We start from the raw sequence: 19,250 nt of genomic DNA, 5'->3' as shown, positions 1-19,250 counted from the left end.
TCTTTTTCTTTAAAATGTGATTGTGCAACTCTGGAATTTTTTGGAAGAGTGAGTTATGATAGTCCTAGAAATCATCTTCCCTTAGTACATTCTTTGGACATCTTGGATTTTATCTTATCCAGTTATCTTATCATTGGTATTTAGTGCCATTTGAGAGAAGGCTGAGTACTGAATTGACCCTCACAAGGCTGGCAGTCTTGCTTTTTGGGATTGGGAACTAGAAGCAAGGTGGGATGTCTTGGAGCATTAAGAAAAACATATTAGATCAATAAATTTTGGCAAAGGAGTCGAATCATCTTGACAGTATCACTGTCTTTTTCATTAGTAGATGATAGGATTTATTTTATTTAAAAGTACCATATACATTATTATGCACATCTAATGAGCAAAATAAGTGTTTTTCAGTGAGCTTTTAAAAATCCTGGTGTAGAAAAAGTATACCCAGCTGTTCTGTAAACACACGTATTACAAATATTAAAAAAATTATTCCTTTCTCCTTCTCCCCCAAGCCTTATTTTTCACTTTAGACTTATTATTGTAGGGCTTATTAAATATATTAATTTAAATACTTAGTCACACTGTATTTTAATTTCAAAGTTAGCCACAGTACCAGAGACTTAAAAGTGAGAACGTTGCATTGCTCTTGCTTGAGTTTTCAGTTCTCATCTGAATGTTAACACTGTTCAGTCTGCAGTGTGTCTGTTCTCAGTGAAAGTAACAAAGATTGTTCAGATCTTTTAAGATCAAAGTGTTGTTTTTTTTTTAGTGTTTTTTTTTTTATTAGCTTCATTTCTTGTCCCAGATCTCTATGGTAATACGTTGACCTCTTGGTGTGGACAAATGGTGAGCTGATAATGATGCTTTTGGAAATCCCTCAGTGATTCTGTGTGCATTGTTCTTACTTTGTATAATTTCTGGTATTTTTAATATAATTCAACTGTAGTAAATTGTTTTATGGTAAATATATGCAGTGTGAAATATAATTGGGCAAATGTTCTATAATTATTTTGCCTTCCTCCACCACAAGCAGTGACCAAGATGTACCCAAGATCTGTTTATAATTCCTTGAATGTTCCTTTTCTTCTCCCTATTACTAGCTGGTATAACATGAGATCTGGCTCATCTCTGAGATGTAGTCTGGGCTGATGTTGTGAGATATATGGACAGAAGATATTTTAGGTTCTTAGTAGCCTGGAGTTAGATTATGCCAAAAAACCCCAACCAGCTCAGAGCATTCCTTACCTCATGTAAGCTGAGCAAAAATCGTAGTAAAAGGCATCTCTGACCTGAAAAGAATTTTAAAATGGTGTAACCAGACTTTGAACACAATTGGATTTATCACATTTTTAAAATCCCACGAGATGTGAAGTCTGGACTGGGTGGGCTGTGAGAAGGTCAGAATAATATCTTGAAAAAACGATGCTTTTAGCCAGGCTCTTGCTTCTTGCTGTAGAAATCTCTTTTCCTTCTGTAATAAGATAACTAGAAAACAAACAGTTTTCAAAACATGTTTCTATCAACCAACATTATGTGCTTATGATAGAGAAGATGGACAGTGACTTAAGTAGGTAGCGGCAGTGAAGAGGAGATGGATGTGAGTAGGAGGAAATTGTTTCTTCTTGGTGTAAGTTTGTTGGTGTCAGATGCCGTCCTAGACAGTGGAGTGATGCAAAGAGAAGAGGAAAACTCATCTTTTCACTTGGATGCTAAAAGCTTTTTCTTATTGTAAGAGAAGCTCGTTGTTTGTGAACGTTAGTTCGAGGATGATAATGATGTTATCAGCTGAGGAGCTGGGATAATGAGTTGCTAACTTGTGGCAGTTGCTCAGAAAAACAGTGCACAATGGCATTTGGGTAACTTTAGATGAAGCTTCATGATTGCGGATGTCAGACCTATATGGGTGGAAAAGGGGAGAATTGACCCTATCTAGGAAAAAAGAGTGCAGTTGGGGTTTCAGCAGAGATGTGAAACTCTGTGAGGACATCTGGGTTAAAGAGTGATGACAGACAGCTGAAAGAGCTGACAGAGCAACACCAAGGTCTTGTGGTGGTCTTATCGGCTGTCCTGCTGAATCTGGAGGAAGGCACTGTTCCATTTGTTGTTGTTTTTCCCTGTGTTTAACGATTTGTGCAAATGAAGATGCTAAAGCAAGTTAGAGATATGTATTTTTGAATCAGAGCCACATGATAAAGCATTCAAACATAATGCAAATAATTGCAGACTGATGTATCCAGTAGTTTTTTTTTAAAAAAAGAATAAATAATTTAGCTTTACACATGGGCAATCCTTGCTAAAAATTGCAAATCAGAACTCTTCTGTTTGAATGTATTTTATTTTGTTAATGGATTCACTAATATGAAAGGCATCTAATTGTATAATGTATTATTAGTCATTTTCTTTGGCATCCTATTAACTTTAAATAATTCTAATATTTAACATTTTATAACATGCATAACAAAGTTCTTCTATCTCCAGCAGAGGAAAAAACATGCATTAATAATAATTTTTTCATAACTCTTTCGACTGTGTATGTTGTGATACATCTTTGAGCAGGAATATTAGAAACTGAAGCATAAAATAACAAGTCAAGTTAGATGGCATTTAAAAAATAAATATATGGAAGTATACTGTGATCCTGCAAATACGAGAGCTGGAATATCACTGAGTACAATTAACTTATTTTAAAATTGAGTAACATAGGAAGTGTGATAGGAAATAACTAAGTCCATCTACTAAATACCTTTTCAGTGATAGCCGGACTGGAGTGTATCAAATGGTGATTAATGCCTGCTAATGGAAGTGGTCTCCACCGCAAGTTGTGAGTGGTGTGGTTGTGGCTGAGCATAATAACCACACACAGAATTGCTGATAATCCCCAGCAAATCCCAAAGTTTTCCTGGGCTCGAAATAAGATGACAGACAGGTCACATTAGAAATTTTCTCCTTATGGCGCTTTTGCTTTTTGTTTTAGTAGGTCAGATCTTGTTCCTGCGTACTGTGGAAGTATTATGGGAATGAGCAATGCCTAAGCTGCTTAACAAATGCACACTTTCCCCACACCAATCTGTTTTCTGGGGACAGCCGGGCTAGTGCTATGCAGCATCCTCTCGGTTGGGTGCTATTAATGTTAATAAAATGCACTTAGCACTTAACATCTCAAGATCTCAAAAGAGCTTGCAAAGCAGCATCATTATCTTTACATTATGGGGACGGAAAAATGAACGATAGGGAGAGTAAAAGATTTGCCCAAGTTTCCATGGCAAATCAGTGACGGAGCCAGGAGTGGAGCCAAAATCTGTTGATTTATAGTCAGTCTCCTAATGTGGTGTGCTGTGCCATTTCACCAAACTCCATTTGCCAAGTCCTTATTGCAGATAAGGCTGCAGTCACCCTCTGAAACACAGATCTGGGGCTCAGAAGGATGCAAAGCCAAATTAGACCTTCCCATGCAGTTCTGCCACGATGGCTCTGCAAGCGCAGGGCCACCGGTGCAGTGGAGGTGGCACAAAGTGCCACAAATGAGATTTAAATTTCTCTGCTCTGGGTACGCGGAGGAAATGGAGTCCTTAAGGAGCAGGAGGTTTTACATGTGAATGAGATCTTGAATTTCTTTTCAGTGGCCCCTGCCGACTGCATTTTGCATGACTAAGCCTCGTGGAGCTCGTGTTTTCACTGAATGTTTTCTAAACGCTTTTAAAACATAGGAGCAGATATGTATGTTGGAGAGCAAACGTCTCTGAGATACGAAAATATTACTAACTATTTTTGGTAAGTGGGGAAACGAGGAGCAGAGTGGCTGAGTAACACACATAGGGAAGTTTGTGATGATTCAGGGATGCAAACCAAATCCCGTTGTTCCAAATCCCTTATCCCAATCCCAGGTCACCCTCTCTGCAGCTCCTTTAGGAGGCAAAATACACACCAAAAGGTCCAAAGGTCTTTCTGTCACCTCGAATTGCAGGCAGCTAAAAGATGGCTGTGGTCCTTGTGCTCAGCCCTTGTAGGTGGGCATCAGTCCCAGCAAGAGGCAAATGCCTTTGGATACCCTCCGTTTGTGCCTGTTTGCCTCAATTGTATCAGCTGTAATGGTAAGTGGTGATTCCTTTCTTCGGTGCATCGGTATGTGTGTGCCTGTAATTCGAGAGACTGCCTTTGCTGAGCAATGGTATGCAGGAAGTGGGGCAAGAAGGTGTTTTAGATCTGTGGCAAGTTGTAATGCCTTCCAGCCCTCTGCTTGCCTTCCTGGGACTCCTGCAGGGCTGCATCCTGCCTGCTGAGCAGCTCTGCCTCAGGGTGAGACCCCTCACCTACAGATTAATAATCATAACCCTGTGCATGGAATTGCTCTGCATTAAGAGCATCTCCCAGTGCTGAGCCCACAGGCGTGCCCACACCACCCCAAACTGACCCCCCAGGCAGCAGTTGTCCTTAGCACTTGTTCTTCCCTCTGGCTAAATGCTTCCAGCCCCATCCTGGACAAGTCTGAACTTACTGAGATATTTCCTGCAGTCCCCCTATCCCAAGTTAAAGCATTGGATTATCCACTTCCACTTAATGGGCTTTGCAAGTGGGGTTCTGCTAACAGAAGGCAGGGTCATGTCATGCTTTGATTTTAAGATTTTATGAAAGTCTGTTTGCTAGCAGCCTTTCTAAGCACAGTTTCAGTGAATAAGTGTGTGTGTGTGTGTGTGTCTAACAAACATTACCTGGTCAGAGCCTACAGACACGTACACGTCTGCATGCAGCTTGCTGTGCTGTTTTTTTTTTTTTTTTTTTTTTTTTTTTCCTCCTCATTCTTAAAAAGGCTCTACATCCAAACTATTATTTCCCTCTCATCCTGGTCAGTGCTACCAGAACTATTTGGAAGACTTTAAGTTTGAAGTGTATCTTGTACTTCTATGTAATTTTCTGTATCTCTGTGGCTGAAAATGACGAATTCAGGTTGGGCTTTGTATAAGGAAGCTAATATAATATGGACAACTTTATTTTACCTCCCTGCATGTTTAAAAGTCCCAGCTGGAGAAGAAAGCAAGATAGCAAGGAGCACAAACATGTGTTGGATTATTTCTTGTTAAGCAAATGTAGTACTGTGAAAGATTGACAGCACGGGAAACTGGAGTCCTCCATTTATCCACATTTCTTTTCTATCCATTTATCCACACTTCATTTCTAATATCTGGCTTCAACAGCAGATTGTAACCATAGAAAAGCTATAGACTCTGGGTGAAATGGCACTCCCTTTTGGATCCAGTTTTATAAAAGAAAACAATTATTCACAGAATGCAAGTCTTTATTCTTTATTGCACATTTCAAAGTCCCCATGAATACTCATTTGCATGTGACAGCTAATGCTGCATCTTGTATTGGCCAGTAAGAGGCATGATTGCACTAAATTGGAAGCAGCAGGCACAGGTTTTCTTTTAAGAATGGGGGTGGGGGCAGCCATCCTCTGTACTGTTCTCAAGTCTTCAGTCAACAGTTTTAGAACAGTTGCAAGTCGAGTTACTAGGATAATAAATCCCGAATTAACTGAATATGCAGATTTCTCTTCCATTAGGTTCCACTCTTTATGTTGGCACACCCTTCACTTGTTAACAACCTCAACTTTTAAAGCAGTTGAGGAGTGGAGAACTAAAAACACCAAACTTACACTTCAGGAGTGGGGGAAAAAAAAGAGGATAGTAACGTTCCCCAAACAGTTGCTATTTCTTTTTTCCCTTCCTTTTATTTTTAATGAATAAATCCATTCACTCATCCTGCATGATTTTTCCTAACGATGGTGTTATCTGGATGACATGAGGAGAGCAGAGCCCAGTGCTGCAGAGACTGCTGCCGGCAGCACTCTCAGTGAAATGTATGCATGCAGCAGCAACAGAAAATATTTATTGGGTAACACATTCCTATTCCCTTTTGAAATGCATGCAGTTCAGACTCGGAAGCACTGGAAAATATCGAGATAAATACTTGTATGGTTTCTGTGTAATGTTTGAAAATTATCTGGGATATAATGGGGACAAAAACAGCTTCTTGAAAACTGCCCGAAAGTCTCTCTTTTCTTAAATGTAATCTCCCAGTGAAATAAATAGGAAGCAAGAGCTGGCCGCTCGTAACAGTGAGCAGATTCACCAACCCACCTTGAAGAACTTTATGGTAGAAAGCAGTATCACAATCACCGGTTTCCTAAAACTTAAAATGAAAGCTGCTTGTTTTTCCTCCCTCTTCTTCCCGACAGAAAGCCTTCCGATGCCACATGAATAGCAGCTAGAGCATCAGGAAGTCTTTCACTCATGCATTTTAGCAACGAGACTACCTGCAATGTGTTTATTCCAGCGATTAAAAACTACTGAAGACAGTTGCATTCCAGTAACAGGCAGGGCTTACTTTGTAAGATGGATTTCCAAAGTTCTGGAGGCTGCTGTTCCTTATAAAACTACACCAAGGACTATTTAAGTGGCCAGTAATATAAACATAATGCTGCTAATGCTGAACAGTTTATCACATAAATATAATTGTCTTCTTTTAGCAGAATAATAAAAATGGAATCCATATGTTATGCATTATTTAAAATTGTTTTCTGCAAGATGTATTAATCCCAGCGAAGGAGCAATCCTTTTACTCTAGGAGTATAACAGCAGTTTGATTTTATTACATTGTCATTGTTTAATTTGTTTGTTCCCGGTAGTAGTTTCACAGATTTTTATGAACTGTTACTTTTATGGAAAGTCAAGTTACAAGTGATGGACGCTGTTTGCTCGCAGGAAAAGAAAGGTCACGAAGGTAGATAATGTATTTATTTATGTAGTTACTGCACTCAGCTTTTAAAAAATCCCTCAATTCTGAGCAGAAGCCGAAATAACTTGTGGTTTTGAGACCCAGGAGGCACATATTTTGATATTGCTCCTCAGCAACACCGCCAACTCTGCAGTCTATTCAAATTGGGGAGCGGAATTTAAAGCTCAGATACGGCGCTGGATAGCGGGGGCTGCGTGGAGCGTACGGTTCTCCTTTGCAGCAGTGTGCTCTCGCAGCTCAATGTCATCTCATGCCTTTGTTGTGATGAATTTGAGCTGGACGCTATAACAATAACTTCTTTGCTAAAAATTCTCCCAGCACTTCGCACTAGGTTGTTTTCCAAGGATTAAAAAATAGTGCTTTTTGATGCGGTGTAAAGCTTAATTTTGAATTCTTCTCGTCTGGAGTTTAAAATCACTAATTGTCACATGTGAACCTGAACTCTAGGTTACTTGTTGTGTAACCAAATGATAAGCTGAGACTCTGAATAATTCTGAAGCAAAAAGTAGTTTACAAACATTCGCTGTTTCAATTTAACAAACAGAAGGAAGAAAAAAAAGTTTAAGCTGCTGAAATATTTTGAGCACGGTCACATCTTCAAATGAGTTTGAAATATCTCACCTATTTAAACCTGGGCATGTCTTAAAATATATATATATATATAAAGTAAGAATTGTAATAATAGAAGCTGTAAAATAGTAATAGCAATAATCTTTGTAAGGCACCTATGATGTGAAGTAATTAATGCCAAGTATCTGAAGTATTTAAATCACAACACAAATCAAAATGACTGGACTAGGAAAATAGTAATACAGGATAACTTCTTTTTTTTTTTTTTTTTAATTTTTAATTTTATAGCTATTTAATATGCCAAATTCAGGAGGGGCTTTGTGAGCCTGGGCACACAATGATGGCTTGCAGGAGCTGCAAGCTCTGTGCTAGAGAATGTGCTCCGTCTGCCTGCTATCACCCTGAATCTTCTTCGGCTGGAATGCCACCGAGTTCCCTGCTGTCCACATCTCACTAGGAAGTACATTGCCATTGCTTGTTGGAATCAGGATCTGATCCTTCAAACAGTTATTCTCATAATAATATATCCATTTTTTAATGCATTGTGGTTTGAGCACTGCTTAGACCAAATTTAGTCACCAGCAAATTGATTCTTGTGTCTACTGCCTGTAGTCTGTCCGATCTTAAGATATCTTTCACTTAAGGGAAGAAATAATACAAAAATACAGAAAACAACCCAGTTTTCTTGTCCTTTTAATCCTTGCATGCTGGATAATATGATGTGCATCAATATTAATAAACTACATGTTTATGTAGACAAACCACTCTGTTGAAGTAGATGCTAACTCTGGGTATCTGAGGCTTAGTGTCAGTGCATTTCTTTGTGCCCTCCTTCCCACTGCACCTTTTGTCTGCCCTAGTTGCTTAGATTATAAAGTTTTTTCTCTGTGATTTTTATCATGAATGATGCTGTGGGGCATGGATCTGATTAGGGCATCATGTCATTGCAGTGGTTATAATAATCCAGCTGGTGATACTAACACTATTAATAACAATCATATAATTATTATTACTACCACCAATAGAAACAGTAATAATCATCATTATGCTGTTTTTCCTACTAAGAGTGCTCATGGCTGTGGGTGTGAAGCGTCCTTATTCCAAACTCGATGAAAACTTCTAGTGACTTTCCATACAAGTAAGTTTTGAGGATGGCTGTATTTATTTAGATTTTGATATTTTAAGGAAATAATCACATTTATGTGTTGTTGTTTTAGAACTAACAATATGAATTTCAGCGTGGCCATGAAAAATCTAACTCATTGTTTCACATTACCATATATATTGGCCTAGACATATACGTGTGAGGTTTCTTGTTTGTTTTGGGTTTTGTTTTGCTGTCAAGGAAATTGCAGCAACGCATTTTTATTTCCTTTGTCTCTGTGTCAGTGTGGGATGTGCTCAGGTCAAATGTTGAACTCCATTTTATATTATAAATACATTTGAGATTAGGGCGTATTTTTTTGCGTATGTAAGCATTATTAATAGGAGGTATTCCAGTCGCTCTTCAGCTTGAGAATAGTTGTTGACACTTCATTAAGGAATATCTAGGATATTTTAAACCTAGATCGGCTCAGTGACCCAGTTTTCAACACAGCCTTGCAAACTCTTGCGTGGGTGCAATGCTGGGGAGGGTGATGTGCAGTGTGGCAAGCCGCAGTTTGCAGGCAGGGCTGCCTGGGAGACTTCTAGCAGACTTTGGGCACTAAAGGCAGCATCTTGTTGACTGCTAATTGGAATTGTTCCTCCCTGCGTGGGGACAGGCAAGGCAACTGGCAGGCGTAGCATAGAACACAGGCTGAAAATAGCATGGGCTGTGTCTGGGAAGGGTAAAATAGCGATGGAATTCCTGCGTTAAGCTTTATTTCAGTCCTGTTGGCCAGATCTCACCAGCTTAAAGCTCCATGGAACACCCTGGGAAAGGTTGGTTCCTGGTACTTCTCAGCCTCAAAAAAAGAGGGATGATGGGGAAGGAGGAGTGGGGATGGGAGGGCATGGCGGACATAATGGTTGAGAAACCTGGGATAAACTTGGCCTAGATTCATTTGGCTTGATGCACCTGCCAGTGATCTTCCAGCAGACAGGTGCTGGAGCAGAGGAAACTGGGCCCAAAGCATCCATCAGTAAAAAGAAGGAAACGTGCTCTGTGTTAAAACTGCTTTGCCTCTGCTTTATCTCCTCTGCTCAGGAGGAAGAAAAACATTTCATTTTCATAGCAGTGATTTACTCTCAGAGGGTCAGAGTTCAAACTTTATTTAAGTAAGACACCAAAACATTGCATATTTCTTTTAATTTTGTGGACCCTTAATAATTTGCAAACTGGACTTAATATTTTTTTAAGAACAGATTTTCTCAGGGTGTTCTCTGTACCTTCTTATGCTGGCAGGAAATACCGTGAGAACTCTCTAGTATTAACTTGGCATTTCTCTTTGAAGCTGATTTCTGTGAGTGGGACAAGGAAGATGAAATTTAAATACTTCAGAATTATTTGACTCTCCATCAATTTTATTTCACAAATAGATAATGTTTTGGTGATATCACTGAGGTTCTACTTTGAAATTATCTTACCTGCCTTTACTAACTCCTAGTTAAACCTCCTGGCTTTAAAACAAATGTGATCTTAGGTGCCACCTGTAAACTTTGATCTTCTCAAATTGCATTCAAGTACATTGATGTATAGAAGGCACTGCATGCCAGTCATCAAGGATATCCAGCATCTGACAAGGCCAGTGCTTGCTTTTTTTTTTCTGACAAGAGGCTGAGCTTGTGGTGATGGCATTCCTCTTGTTCCAAGGTCTTGTTTCCTCAGAGAGAAGGGGTTGGGGTTGAGAGTTGAGATGGAATGAGGGAGGCCTTCTCTTTACGTATCACAGCTCACTTACACGCCCCTCACATCATCTGTTGTTCACATCCTTGCTCTTTTGCTGGAATTAAATATGCACTTTTCAGTCTGCCGTATTTTGTGGGTTTAGAGAAAGCATGGATCAAATTCCCAAAGGTAGGATCTCTGACAAATAAAAATAAAAAAAAAAATTAAAAAATAAATCCTGCAGGTAGCATTTAGTATGAAGGAGAAATATCAGCAGTGATAAAAGTTGTATTTTACAGCTTCATAAATATCTGTTCTCAAGAAAAATAATTCCCAGTGGCAAATTATGTAAGGAGGTTGATTTGTTTGTCATGGTGTTAGGTTTGTTCCCAAACTGAAGGATTTCTCATGTACTTAGCAAATGAGAGAAGTCTGATTATGGCTAAGGATCTCTTGTTTAATTAAGCTTTTCTATACCTGTTGAGGTCAAGTACTGTCTTCATTTTACATATAGGTGAATTACTATATAAAGTAGGTAAGAGATAATTTATTTTCCCCAAGCAGAACATGCAAGCTAAGGGCAAGACTCCTCATCAGGAGACTTTCAAATGTTGGGTGTATGATGACTGGTTTGCATCATCTCTGGGTCAAATGAGTTTCCTCTATGGAACCCAATGTGCTTATAGGCAATGGGCTTGGATCCCAGCTGCATATTTCTGGAACCTTTCTCTGAGCTGTTTATAGAGTCCTCCTAAGTCAGCTTCAGAGATGGGATGTGCAGACCAATGGTGATGGGAGGAAATTCACAAGTCACTTTTGTTTCACCCAGGGGAAACTTTATTTCTCTTAAGACTTAACAATCCCACTTGCAATTTAGAAGGAGATCCTTGAGGCTCTCAGATCTTCAACCTCTGCTGTGGTGTAGGTTGTGTTTACATGGTAGGTATGAACAGCAGGAAGTGTGTGTGTTCACTATGAGGTGCTTTGATTTTATATTTAAAAGGTTCTCTGCCATCTACTGTTTTGCCAGGAGAAAGGTAGCCACCCTCAGTCACACTGCTTTGAGAAGTTGCAGTGTTCTCATTCAGCAAGATGCTGCAAAGCAGTGCTAGCAGGGTGCTACGCCAGGTTAATACAGAAGATATGGTAATAAGTGTGAGCTCCTCAGGTGAAAGGTCCCCTTGAATTCAGTGCAAGTTGTCACATTACCATCTGCAAGAACAGAATTATATCCCTTTTTTTTTTTCCCCCTCTCCTTCCTAGTCTACTACACAGAAATAAATTTTATTAGAAAACCTGCATAATAATGTATTAAAACAGTACTAAAATTATTGGAAGTATTTGACATTATCTTCTTACTTTTTGTCTTTGATACCAGTATTTTTGTGTTGACTTCCTATACTCGCTACACTAATTATTGTACCAAATAATCCTGTGACAGCTATTTTCCTCTCATGGTCTCTTCATGCTTTCTTTTTCTGAGTCACATCACTGGTAAATCCAAGTTTATTAAACTTGAGGAAAAATTGTCATACGCTACGCACAAAACCAGCTACTGCACTTCAAAGTTTTGGTTGAAGTAATAATATCAAAGGATCTCTGTCATAAGGGAATCTTTCCCTCTCACATTCCTCCACTACATGGCATTGCAAGGCTTCAGCAAGTGAAGTGCAGAAAACCCAGAGTGCCAGTTTACTACTGGTAAAAAGAAAAGTAGTAAAGCAGTGACAGAGATGAACTAAAACCAAATGAATCCTTCCTGTGGGTATGCCTGTGTGCATCTGAGTGTTTGTGCTTTGCTTTTTCTTCTGCCTTTCCAATAATGGCATCAAAAAACAAAAGGTGCTCTAATTACTTTAATATTTTCTAATCAATGTCCCTCATCAACAACAGAGAACATCTCAGACCTTTCTTACCAGTAGATTTGGGTTATCTCTTATGTTAACATTTGTCCCTTAAAAAGAATTGAGCAAAACTCTGCAGGTTTTTTTTTTTGTTTTTTTTTTTTTTTTTGCATAAATTTCAGACAAATTCATTAGCTTTGTTCTTCAAGGTTAGACATTTTAATTTGGGGGAGCAGAGGATGGGTAATTTGAATTACTTTTTTTTTTTTTCTCTAAAGAAAATGTTTCTTCACAAATGGCCTTTGCTTTTTTCTTTTTTAGTCAATAAATCATGGGAGGCCCCAACCTAGTAAACCTGCCTGGGACTGGTGCTTTATAAGCACTTTAGAGTAGTAATTAATCACTGTGCCACTCTTCCACGCAGAACATAAGTAATAGGATGTGCAGCAGGTAATGTTTTTTACAACAAGATAATGGCAGAGCAGGGCTGGGGGCTGCATGATATTCCTTTGCCAGCCCCAGGGCTATGGAGAGATGCACAGCCAAGCATCATTCCAAGGAGCGCCAGAGGTATTTGCTGGGGGATTTTTTGAAGCATAAATGGTCCAAAACATGGTCCAAACATGGGGATTGTGAGTTCTGCCATTTCCCCTTGCTGTCTAATGACCTGTTGACTACCAGCAGTCCTCTTCTGTTATGATTGTTTGCTCTGCTTTGGTTTCTTTAGATCAAGGGTTGGAGTAGATTGCTGTTCAAAGCCTCCATTCTGTAGGCTTCCCTACAGGTGTGAAAGTTCACAGTGTGTTTGACTAAGGAATTCTTCTTCTTGGTAATGAATATCTACCTAGACTAGGAAAGAACAGGAAAACTTGAGAGTAATTGCTCCCCCAAAGTGAGTAAATTTAGCTTTTAATTAGGTATTTGTTTATTTGATGTTTGTTTTTTTTTTCCTGTAAACAGACTACTTTAATTGTGAACTGCAGAGGGAAAATGCAAATATTTATGGAATAATTTACCAGAGTTGGAGTATGTGTTTTATGACAACTGCTAAGCCCCAGTCAATAGGAATATTATCACCTTTTGCTGTGTCTCCAGTAAAACTGAGCTTTTTACCAATATCTGGTTTGATTTAATACTGGAAGCAGGAATGCAGCTATTCTTTATGGCGTATTTGCTCATGAAACAATACAGAGAAAGTAGCTCTTGACAAGTCACATTTTTCCACACAGTGATCTCTTGTTGGGGACCTATGAGACCCCTGTAATTTCCTCCCCATTACTTTCAATGAATTCCATGCACGTGAAAGAGAAAATGGATAGCGGAGCCTGAGTTCCCGAATCACCCACTGCCTCGATACGATGGGGATGGAGACTTGCCGTGGGGTTCTTTACATTGCTTTTCTGCTATACATTAGCTTTAATCTTTCGCTGAGTCATTTTTAACAAAAATAATGGGAGCTATTTCTTCGGAGAATCATTGGTATGGGTCAGATTTACCTTTCGGTATGGTGATGTAAAATGCTGAGATCAGAGAAGTTACACCAATGTAAAACAGGTGTGCATATGCACGTATGTACATGAAAAGAACATATTTCCTTACATTTAACAAACATGTATAATTCAGACCATAACCTCTTAAAAAAATATGCATTTATTGACTTTCGTTTGCTGTTTCCATCAGGGTTTTTGCTAGCATTTGTGTCATATCTATAGGTAAAAAGCTGTTGTAGCTGTAGATAAAGAGTATGGCATGGGAACCAACCTTAATATCCGCACAAAAATCAGTCTGACCAGCCAGGCAGCATGATATCTAGGCACTGCAACTTCACAACAAACATTTCTTCTGCTTAAGAAATGCAAGCAACCACAATACACGCATCCATTTCATGCGAATCACATGCACAGCTTTACTCTGACCTAGAATGAATTAACTTCTATTCCCAAAGCTATACGTACAATGTTAAGTTATCTAGGGTTAATTTGCTGGAAAAAGGATTAGAACCAAGTTAAGTTTGTGTGTCCCTGAGAATTAAGGTTTTGTCTCCGTTGTTTCTACATAGGCATCGGAAGAAATCTGGTAGCAACAGGGCATGTGGAGGAAGAGGGAAAGGGTTACAGCCTCGAGTTTCCTGAGAAGCACAGCTTGCAGTTCTGCTGCAGAGTAGGTTTCTCCATCTGGCAAGCCTCCTGGGATGCCAGACTGGAGCAACCAGTGTGCAGAGCTGCCCAGGGGACCCCTTCCCAGCCAACCCTGCACTGGTGCCAGTGCTCTCACTCCTACCCACCGGGCTCTGCTCTGCACCCAGGGCTGCTGTTTGCAGCGCTTGCATGTGGGGTGCTTGCTGCAGGCTCTGGGGCAGTGCCAGGATAGGGTATTGGAGTGCTCCCAGTAGCACAGGTCGAGGGGTGAGCAAACCCCAGAAAGCACGGTGGGAAGCTGAAGGAACTGTCCCAAAGATAAAGGGAGATCTTCTTGTGCAGCCTAAATCAGGATACGGAAAACAGTGGAATGCGCTTTTTGCATTGCAGTGAAACATTACCAAACTGTGAATTTTTAGTCACCAGCCTTTCTTCCACCCCAATCCCCAAATAGAGCTCACAGTGATATTAGCAGGAAGGAAATCTGCTCACAAATATTGCTGCTTCTAGAAAGGGCAAGCTTTAGGAAACTCCGTTGTTTGTGAAGGAGTTGTGTGTCGTATCTGGAGACTACAGCATGTTGCTTGGTGTAAAACAGCCCTTCTTCCTGCCCCAACTGCAAAGGAGCCTTGTAGCTTTGCTGATAATGCTTCCATAGTGTGTGTGTGTGTGTGTGTGTGTGTGTGTGTGTGTGTGTTCTCTGAGGCATTCATTTGGCTGGCACATTGGAAAATGGTTAACACAGTGAATGTGGGGTGTCATTTTTGTAGTGGAGAATGTGTGCCAGAAGAATTCAACTGTAACCACTAAATATTTGCTTTAAAATAATTTTAACCATCTGGACTCTTTTTTTTTTTTTTCTTCTTATTCTTCTTTTGAGGTGGGGTGAGAAAGGAGCATTTTAATGGGAATGATTTGTGGTTACAAAATGAATTTGGTTAATTTGGTTACCACCCCCATTTATATGATGACTACAAATAGTCCCTCACATCTGAAGTTTTAAAGAAGCAGCAGATTTTTCCCTCTTGAGCTTCAGAAGCTGGAAACGAACTTACAAAAGACAATAAATTGTTCTTGATGGAATAAATAGTTTGTGGGGTTGCTATTGTTCCTCTTGACAATACACTAACATGTGCTAATAGGGGAAGAATTGAGGAGCTTGCGTAGCATCATCCCTTCTGCCAGGATGAATTTTTCCACTGGAGCTGCAGTCAGGTTCCTGCTTGCAGGGCAGGAGCACAGCCCAGGGCTGTGAATGGGCACCTGCTGAGCATCGCAGCGCCAAGGAATCCCAAGTGTGACCCACAAAACACCTCCGATGGTACAGCTTAGCTAAGAGATGCAGAGAGAGGCCACCCGGCTGCTCTCCCCTTAGCCAGAATCAGGGTGGTATCGGGGTGCTCGCTACAAGCAGCATTAAGATAAAAGTTTTTCATTTCTCTCATTCTTAATTTCTTTTCTTTTCTTTTTTTTTTTTTAATTGTTCTTAAGGCCATCCGCTTTCTTGGTTTGCATGCAGAGCACAGTGACGTATATTTTGGTTCTGTATCCAGTGAATAATTATCACTGGTAGATATAAATATGTATGTTCTCTGTCTTGCCTGAGCACATAGAATGAGCTTGTAGTGGATCCTGCTATAAACACATCTGTTGCAAGACTTTTATACTACTTTGAAGTGCCCAGTCCTTAACATCTACCTTTGCATTTTACCTTAATGATAGTAGTAATCATTAGTAATCACACACAGAAGATAAACTAAGGGAAAGTAGGTGAACTTGCACGTAGCTCTCATGCTGTGGTAGCTCAGATACTTTTCTGTTTTCTCATGTGCTGCAGCATAGGCTTTACCCAACTCATTGTACATCAGGAAGAATTTAGTATCGTTTCATTTAAAATAGGCAGGCTTTATATGGAGAGTAAATGTGTAGCCACAAGGTAAAATTAAAAAAATATATTAGTCTCATCATTAAAAAAAGCCTTTAAAGTTTCCATTATCCATTATGTCAGGTAGCAAATATCTTCTCAATGTATCTCCAGACATTAAATCTGTCAAGAGGCATGCAGTAAAATAAATGTCTGGGATACCTTCATAAACAAAAATCTTATTTCCATAATTCATACAGCTGGCTGGCATTTATTGGCACGTCAGGTGCAATGGGGACATTTCAGGAACATTAACATGTACAGCATCATTTGTCAACAAAGCAACAATGTAAGCAAATCGTTCAGAACTCATACAGATTTACGGCTTTCTCTGCCAGCTGCTAATTACGGTGTGCTCTGCCTATTTGGTATGGTCTTTTTTATTGGAAAATGACAAAGAGGTTATGGTATCCCAGTTTGGAATATAGATGCGCTTTTAGTAATAATATGAGTGGTAATATGACTGCACAGCCTGGAGTTTTGATCTAGTTGCACTAGTCTTATAATTGACCGGCTTTGATTGATGAAGGACAAAGAGAAATTCACAGAGAGATTTACTTACTGCTATAAGTAACCTCTGCAAACAAAGAAATAGCTAAATATCAGAGTGCAAGGAGAAGTATCTTTCTTTTAATATATCTTTTTCCCACTGAATGTGACAGAGAAAATTCTCTCCTCACCGAAAACCTAATCTGAGCATTGTTGCGTGCTACAAACACCCTTCAAGTGCTGCTGATCTGTGTAAAAAAAAAAAAAAAAAAAAAAAAAAAGAATTTCACTTTCAGCGTCTTAAACAACTCGAAGGTTAAATAAAAGCTGGCAACAGCAAGTGCAAGAACCAAAATATGTGTTAATTATCTGCTTTCAGCAATCCCTCTGTCTGTCTGTCTGCAGTTCTCTCCTTCCTGGTTGGTTTGAGGGTGTGTTTTTTTCCAAGTTAATGGTAGGAAGTCACTTCCGCTTCTTATTTTCAGACTTTGGCCAGTTTGCATTTCAATCTCATAAGAATATAATTAGTAGAGCTTTAGGATTCAGATGTATAAATGAAATATGCTTTCTGAACTTTTACCTGTTATTCAGCCAATTATTATACCTGTTATTCCTATTATATAAGAAGATTCTATTAGCTAACAGTGTGTTTAGGCACCTAATAAAATTCCTTCTTTAGTTTTTTTTCTTAGTTTCAGTCCATGAACAGTAACTGCTATTCTGAGTTAAGATCTTGACCGTTTAATTTTTAAGGGGAAAAAAAAAAAAAGTAATTAGACCATATTATGGATTAATCCCTTGCCAATTTTCATTTTTTAAATCAAAGTAATTTTAGACTTGGGAACTACATAATTTTATGCAAAGAAAGCGTGTTTTGCCAACCTTATTAAAATCTTTAAGGACCATATTTCTATAGACTTCCAAAAATTATTCCACAAAAATGTGTGGGTGCACCCATCTGTACACATGAATGGGCACTTAAGACCATAATTACCCAGTTTTGCATGTGCAAATGTAGGTGTTCAAGCCCAAATTAGCTGACCCACAGATTCTGCATTTGTGCAGGCTGGTTAGCAATATTTCCTTAAATTCTAGCATGTAGGTTAAAATTCTTGAAGGCTTTTAAGGACAATAATAACTTCTCTGTAAATATCTGAGTTTTCTTAACTCTTTTTAAAAGTTACAGCAGTAAAATGAGTTGTAGTTCAGTGCCTGTATATTTGGATGCTATTTTTGTTATCATAACTAGATGAGTCTTTCAAGGCAATAAAGATGGGCTCTGGCTCTGGAGCCATTACTGCCTGCCACTGCCTCTCCAACAGCGAAATGCACGTTCCTAAAGGAAAAACTGCTCAACAGGATTATAAAAATTGACCATCCATCTAAGCCTGTGTGAGCAATCATAGCTGCTGCTGAATAGAATTTATTTTGTATCGGAAGCGATTTACTCATCTGGAAGAACAAAGATATTTACGAATGTTTATGTGGGTGACTTCTCCCAGATGCTTAAAGAAAGTTGAAAACTGATCTCCTACTGAATTTTTCAAAGGGAAAGGAAATTGTGGAAGGCCCCTTGGCTTCCTGCTCCCTACCTGCAGATGTGGTCACCTATCACCTTGGCGGTGTACTGGGGCAGAGCAGCATTCAGAGCTTTCTCAATGAGCTGAATCACCTCTGAGGCTAAGCATGTAATTATTCTAGGAGAGCAGGCTGTATGTGAACAGGTGAGTTTCAGCGGAGCTTTTCTGGGCTTGAAGGATGAAGTGAGAAGGGATAAGCCTTTAGGGTGTTGGGCACAATGTTGGCAGTTGATGTGGTGGAGGGAGCTGGCATATGATGTTCATGAATGGGACAGTAAATTGTGTCCTTGGTATGCTATAGAAGTGTAGGGATACTGAGGAAATAATTATCTATTACAGACCTGAAAAAAAAAAAAAAAAAGTTTGGTGACACATGGAATTCACATAGTTATCCCCCATATAGAACTGAAATGCAGCAATGCTACTGAGAGTCCTGGTAGACCGAAACTTGTTTACGGAAAATTGACTTTATACTGTCACTTAAGATTGCTTGGATTTTCTTTATTTGTGACCTTTTCATGGGTGTTCGTGTTTCTTTAGATTTGAAGAGGAAGTTTAGGCATTCCTTGATCCCTAGAGATTGCTTTTCTTCCTGGTCCCTTTGATTCCGCTTGCCTAATAATAATGGGCATTATCTTATATCCATATTTAATTTTATTATGTCACTAGTATTGCAAGAAAAGGATGTTCTTTTCAAATATTGTAATGCATTTAGTATTTCACCAGTCATCAGTTAAATCAATTTTTCCCTTTATTGGATCTGAATTATAAATCAACTAGTCATTGTATGGGATACTGTATATGAATGTACAGTATATCATTATGATGTATCCTATAATAATGTCTCTTAGACATGAAAACTAAAGATGGTGGTTTAAAGTGCTGAGAGAGAAAAAATTGGAAACATCTGTTAGTAGGAAGTAGAGAAGACTTATCATTAAAGTTTTTCAAGTGTATTTGATTGGAAGAACACACTGGGCCATATTCTGCCAGCTCTTACATCCATTCCTTCTCCTCAGCATCCAGCAAGTTATTTCTGTCTCTGGTAGCAAACTTTGCGTTATCAGAGCAACTGGAAAGCCAGATTACTGCTTTGGGTAAGGC

The 19,250-nt window shown here is 39.2% G+C and overlaps 1 protein-coding gene across 2 annotated transcripts in view; it reads left to right on the top strand.

Annotated features, from left to right (window-relative positions):
- The window catches only part of ARHGAP15 (Rho GTPase activating protein 15), a 319,740-nt gene that overhangs the window by 225,103 nt on the left and 75,387 nt on the right, over nt 1–19,250 (top strand). The gene's annotated exons all lie outside the window — the stretch shown is intronic.

The sequence above is a fragment of the Tympanuchus pallidicinctus genome, unplaced genomic scaffold, assembly GCF_026119805.1.
Source record: "Tympanuchus pallidicinctus isolate F22 unplaced genomic scaffold, pur_lepc_1.0 scaffold15, whole genome shotgun sequence".
NCBI lineage: Eukaryota > Metazoa > Chordata > Aves > Galliformes > Phasianidae > Tympanuchus > Tympanuchus pallidicinctus.
This window is presented reverse-complemented; position numbering and strand designations above follow the sequence as displayed.